Source organism: Rattus norvegicus, chromosome 13, assembly GCF_021556685.1.
Source record: "Rattus norvegicus strain SHRSP/BbbUtx chromosome 13, alternate assembly SHRSP_T2T, whole genome shotgun sequence".
In the NCBI taxonomy this organism is placed as follows: domain Eukaryota; kingdom Metazoa; phylum Chordata; class Mammalia; order Rodentia; family Muridae; genus Rattus; species Rattus norvegicus.
Window position 1 is genome coordinate 97907992 of NC_141546.1, and position 6322 is coordinate 97914313.

The 6322-nt window shown below is 46.7% G+C and overlaps 1 non-coding gene across 13 annotated transcripts in view; it reads left to right on the forward strand.

Moving 5' to 3' along the window:
* Window positions 1–4305, forward strand: part of LOC102555798 (uncharacterized) — a 97395-nt gene extending 93090 nt beyond the window's left edge. For 6 of the 13 annotated variants that reach the window (XR_015635704.1, XR_015635719.1, XR_015635728.1 and 3 more), the window contains 3 exons: window positions 2698–2789; window positions 3394–3410; window positions 3663–4305. This is a non-coding gene — a transcript (uncharacterized LOC102555798). Of the gene's footprint in view, window positions 1–2438; window positions 2844–3393; window positions 3600–3662 lie in introns of those variants that run through there. The other 7 variants (XR_015635698.1, XR_015635706.1, XR_015635733.1 and 4 more) reach the window with 4 other exon arrangements.
* The last annotated feature ends 2017 nt before the right edge of the window (window positions 4306–6322 follow it).

Here is a 6322-nt window from a genome sequence, read left to right on the forward strand (position 1 = left end):
TATACCACTGAGGATTTCAAGAAGGAGAGGGGGACCTACAGTCTGAAAGCATCTTTAAGGATCGAGGGCACTTTGTGTCTGGAATGAGGAAGAGGGCAGGTGTGAGAAAAGAAGCACCACTTAAGAGGGTTGAACGAGAGTTCATATCCTCAGTGGGTAATGCTAGGTGTCAGTTAGGGTCAGTGGTGATGTCGGGTACCCAGGATAATTTGCTAATTATTGAGGTTAAAGTGGCAAAAGGGGATAGAAATCAAGACATTCTGATTTCATTGGACAGTGGTTTACAAAATAGAGAATGCCAGCTGACTTCAATGACCATCCAGAGTTGACGTGATTTTGCATCGTGATTTTCATGGCAGAACAGCAAGTTGCCTCTGAGTACCTGGGACCCACCTAAACCTGTATATTTGGTTTTCTTGTTTCTGGGACCAAATACCTGACAAGAGGAAACTTAAAGGAAGAGGGAGTTATTTTTCTTCACACTCCAGGGGGATTCAGTCCATCATGGTGGGGGAGGTGTGATGGCAGGAGCTTGAAGTACCTGGTCATATCATGTCCAAAATCAAATCAGGAAGTAGATAGCAGCCAAGAAGTGGGGTCACAGTACAAAGTCTCAAGACCCACCCCTAAGGACCCACTTCTGTCAGCACAGCTCCTAAAGGTTCTACAACCTTCCCAATCAGTGCCACCATCTGGGGACTCGGTGTTCAGACACATGAGCCAGCCCATCAGTCATCACAAACCCAGGCAGATGGTAAGTGTCAGAGTGAGTTTTCCAGTCGATGAGTTGTCGCAGGAAATAAAACGAGCAAAATTAATCAGTGACAGGGAGGGAAACAATGCCCTGGAAGGAGGAAGTGGTCAGAGCCATGTTCCAGGTAGAGCTGGTAGCTCTTGCAGAAGCTTTAGGAGGAATGTAAAGCGCCTGCCTGTCTGTAAGGAGGACTCTCTGTCACCAAACCTAGTGAGTTTGGGAGCTCCAACGTGCAGAGTGAGGTCATGCTGCCTTGACACAGGCTCTCCCAGATCTATTCTCTACCCTTGGAGTCTGTAGCAGGAAGGATGGCACCAGTCTTAGAATGGGTTTAACAATGGCTGAGATGACCTGCCCTTGACCTGCTCTACCTGAGTCACCTCTCTCTAGGAACCTTCCTGATAGACCCTGCTACCTATTTTCTGCTGGGTTTGAGTCTGATGTGACCTTAGCTCTGTCACTCTGTCCAGAGTCTGGCTGTACCTTCTCTACTAGTGTGAACGATATACTTCTTTTCTATGGAAAACTTGATAGTGGTTCCTCTCTGCCAACAAATGGGCACGGTAACCTTCTCTGCCTCAGGAAAACACAGTGACTTTTGATTCCCCGAACGGCAAAGTCATCTTGCAGATCAGAGAGAGATACGGAATAGGGTGGCTGGAAATGCTTGGTGCACTTTCTGAAGCTGTGAAATAAAGATCAGCAAGAGGGGGCACAGTAACTGGACCCCCAGATCCCATGGCATCTCTAATTTGACTGTTTTGGTCAGATTCCTTGTTGGGCAGAATTATGCAGCATGTGTCCTGTATCTTTTGTACTAAGATGTGAACTTTAAGATAACTTCATCCCTGCCCAGGGTACCAGTGAGCCTCTGAAAGCAAATGACCTCATGCAAGCACTCTATAACCAGCATAGTGCCCTGTGCATGCAGACTGTCTTTGCAAACTGCACACACTTACAGTTGTGAACTTTCCTCTAAGGCCCAGCTCTGCCTTGAAATCCATCAACCTGGTCACTCAAGTGAGGCGACTCACACACAGTAGCTCAGATATGGTAGACTGGGCACAGAGAGATGTGGGTACCGTCCATCCACTTCATATTGCTTGCCCTTCCCAGCCCTGTCATTTGGCCACATTTTGTCTCCTCCCCATTTGTTACAATCTCCATGTGCATATGCAATCGTCTGACAGATGTGTTTTGAGGGTCTTTCTACAGCTCTTCACCACTGAGCTGCATCCCCAGACGGGCAAGTTAGTTAATGGTTTTGAACCAAAATTTTCCTTACGTGTAAAGTGATTTCTGCTTCACAGAATTATACAATCTAAATAGCTTTGAATAGCTACAATATATAAATTAATTCAAGGGTAAAATAGTTCTATGTGAGGCTTGGTATGTTAAGTTGTTCAGCTTGTTGCAAGAGCAGACTGAAGTCAGAGAACTTGAGTCATCAAAAGGCATATCGTGACGGGTTGCTTGGCCTAGATCGCCATGCTGGTGCTAATGCTGAATCTGCCTCTCTGTATGCACTGTCGTCACTGGAGTTCTGAAGGCTTCTGTCTGTGTTCTTTAGTCTCCTCTTCCTACCTGGTTCTCCTTTGTGTTATTTGCTTCATCTCATAACAAATTTGAACCATATGATCTTTCATCTAAAGCGCAATGCTAATAACTGTGTTCACCTCTACAGGAGCCTGAAGAGAATGGTAGCATTTCAGGCTGTCCCTGGAGCCAGCCACCCCCACTGCCGCCAGCAGACCCTCTGCATTTGGAAGTCCTTTCCCTCAATGTGTTCTCCCTCTGTGTATCAGTGCGGTGCCCTTACAGAGATCCTTGCGGCTGTGTGAAGCATCATCACCATGGCTGCCTCTGCCTGCATCTTTCCTCATAGAATTTATCACCGCCCGGCATGCAACAACAGCTAATCTTGGTTCACCTCCTTCTCCCAGCAGACTGCAGTGTGCCCGAGGGGCCAGGCTTTGAATGAGCAGTCCTTCAAGTGTGCCTGACCGACAGCAAGCATCGGGAAGCTATTGAACGGGTACATCTAGTCTCCAGATGAGAACAAGGTTCAGAGACTACACAAGTTGTCCTGGTCCCTGAGGGTAGAGAACCAAGACAAACCTTTACTGTGATTCTCCCAGACTGGCACGGCTGCAACTCAGACCCACACTCAGCTGAGCTTTTGGACATACATGCGTGATGGGTCTACACTCAATCAAGGCTCCCAGATCAGGCATTTAAGTCTGTTGCAGGTCTTCCTTACATAGTTATCCTTCTTACAATGAAGTGGGGCTCTGTAGGGAACTCCATTTATGCTGCTCTCTGGAAGCCCAAGCTGTGGAGAGTGGAAGAGAAATGGGAGGTGTTTCTACCTCCCTCCTTAGCCCTGGATCAGCAAAAGCCTTAGTCCTACCTCTTTGCAAGGGAGCAATCTCCAGAAGCAGAGAAAAACAGAGCTGGGGCCATGTGTGTATCTGTAACTGGTGGGGGATTATTATTATAAAGGATGGGGGTGAAGTCACTGTCATCTTGGGAACCAGCACTGTCACTGGGGGAACCTCCTGTCACCACAAATTCAGATCTTCCTTCCCAGTCTGCCCCTCACCGTTTATTAATCTACTTTTCATCTTTTGATCTTCCAGATGAACACAGAAGGCAGGTAGGAGGGGGCAGCGTGATGGAGGAGGAAGATTGGAGTTCAACCATGAGTCCCCCCATAGTCAAGCACCAGGGCATTCACGGAAGGGTGGCCTGTATCTTACACAGTTGACCACAAGCTGCTCTCTGACGAACTCAGCAGCAAGCTCACTATGTCCCTTCCAGAATAATCTCTGAGGTTAAGAGAAAGGTGTGTCAACAGGAAGTCATGCTGAACTTAAAAACCATCTGCTTTGGTCTTTTCTGCTCACAGCCCAGATACCGGACACACAGCCAAGACTGAAACAGCAGTGACTGGCCAAAGCCATTGGTTGTCTTAATGACTGCTTTCGGTCATTAAGATGCCTGGATTGGATTTATCGCCAACGAGCGGATCGATTACTTGGTGCTCATCTGCAATCTAAGCCTTTCTGTGTCTCCACTTCGGTTATTTCATTAAGATGGATGGGCTGGTGATGCCACACCCCCTGGGAAGCTGGGCTGGAGAGCTCTGCCTGAATGGAGCATTAGAGAGAGAAAAATAAACCGGGCCTAGGGAAGGAAGAAGGGCCGCGCGGTACGAGGCTCTTAGTTCACATCCGGTGGTGCTGGGTGAGCCACTCAGCCTGCAGCTGCTGGTGATAGCTCATGCTGAGGGTCGCATGGTCTTTCAGGGGGGTTGTCTACGTTTGCTGAGTGTGGATGCAGCTTTGTGGAGGTTTTTAGGACTCTATTTTCCAGTCTTGGAGTGTCTTCCTGTGCCAAAATCTGTCTTTGTTCTAGCATGGATCTCTGTCATGTTCTGGAAGGGTCATCCTGCCACGACAGACTTTTCTGGGGAAACTAAACGTCCTCATGTCCGTTGTTTGTGCTTCTTGAAGCAGCTACAATAAAATAAAAGCACAGAATTAGCCTGAGCCTTGTGGTGGTCTTATGAGAATTGTCCCCATAGGATCCTATGTTTAAATGCTTGGTCCCTAGTTAGTGGAACAATTTGGAAAGGATTAGGAGGTATGGCCTTGTTGGGAAAGGTGTGTTACTGGGAGTGGGCTTTGGGGTTTCAAAAATTCACACTAGGCTCAGTCTCTCTCTCTCTCTCTCTCTCTCTCTCTCTCTCTCTCTCTCTCTCTCTCTCTCTCTCTCCTGCCTAAAGATCAGGATATAAAGTCCTCAACCCCTGCTCCCAGCTTTGCTTCCCACCATCCTATTTATGCGCTAACTCCCTAAAACTGTAAGCAAGTCCCCACTTAAATGCTTTTTTTTTTTTTTCCTGGAGCTGAGGACCGAACCTGGGGCCTTGTGCTTGCTAGGCAAGCGCTCTACCACTGAGCTAAATCCCCAACCCCTAATACTTTCTTTTATAAGAGTTGCTTTGATTGTAGTGGCTCTTCTCATCAATAGAACAGTGACTGAGACAAGCCTTTTGCTCTGTTTAAGGATTGGCAGCTACTGGGCCAGTAACCTGACCAGCTCCTTGCCTGTTACCTGCTTCACGATACTCCATCCTTCTTTCTCCAGTCTGCCCCCACAGGATATTCGAGAGACTGTTGATCTATCCATGTCATTGATTATCTAGTCTTGAAGAATTTCGGGGTCCCAAGAGGTCTCATGTTTCTAAATCAGACCCTGGCCCATTGCATGTGTATGTAAGTAGTACTGAACACCCTTCCCTGGGACACGCTTGGATTCCTTGGTAGCCTTTAGCAATCTGCACGGACAGTTTCAGGAACTGCAGCAACGCTAAGAGGATGCTATCTGTATTCCCAGGAACTTTGCTATGGCTTGAAGTTGCTGTGAGCCTTTCCAGACTGTCCTTTGCAGAGCCCTTTCACTCATGAGGAGCCCAAGCCCTAGGATTCAATGTTCTTCTTGCCCTAGTGACTTCCCTTCCATGCACCAGCCCTGGTGCCCTAACTTACCCCAGGGGTTTTATTTTTAGGGGTAAATTTTATTTACAGTTTTCTGGAACCTATAGTTCAAAAGACCTAGGTAAATTACTTGCCAGGCCCTGTCTGACCTTGCCTGATCCTGCTTGATCCTACCTGGCCTTACCTGGTCCTGCCTTGTCCTGCCTGGTCCTGCCTGGCCCTGCCTGGCCCTTTCTGATCCTGACTGACCTTTTCTGGCCCTGCCTGGTCCTTCCTAGTCCTGCCTGTCCCTGCTCACCCTGTCTGGCCCTGCCTGACTCTTTCTGGCCCTTCCTGGTTGTCTACCTCAGCACAGAGCTGGTGAACTTCTGAGAGGAGCAGCCTAGTCTCTCCCATGTGTGAGTCCTTTACTCATCAGTCATAACTCAGCGCTTTGCTTCTTCATCTTTCCTTTATTCTTTTTATTTTCTCCTGAGGAAGAAAGTATTTAATCTCCATGACTTCACTTTCTTACCCCTCAACGCAGGGAAACTATTGATTGATTACAAATGCTAATTTGATGTCCTCAAAGCCTCTGTGCATATGGATTGTCATAGTGAACATGAATAGTTCTTCCTGAGGGGGGTTAGGACTGAGGCTTTCCACAGGACTAGCAGAGATGTTTGCTTTCTTGGAAGAGACAGGCATACACCCTTGTGAGGAGTAAAATAGAAGTCTGCAAATCACTTTAGAAGATGTCTGTGAAACTATTGACTAACTACAGGGATGGGACATGCCTGAGTACTTCATGGTGAGCCAACTGAACTCACCAGCTCACCCCCTCCCCAATAAAACCTTTATATATATATATATATATATATATATATATATATATATATATATATATATATATATATATGTGTGTGTATGTGTGTGTATATATATATATGTATATATATATATATTCTCAATAGAAATTCTTCTTGTTTTGGGAGCTCTGTTTGTTTCCTTTCTCTTAATTTGTCTTCTACAATAAAACTTCTTCCTGAAACCCATGCTTATGTTGACTATGGAGTTTGTTTTTCAG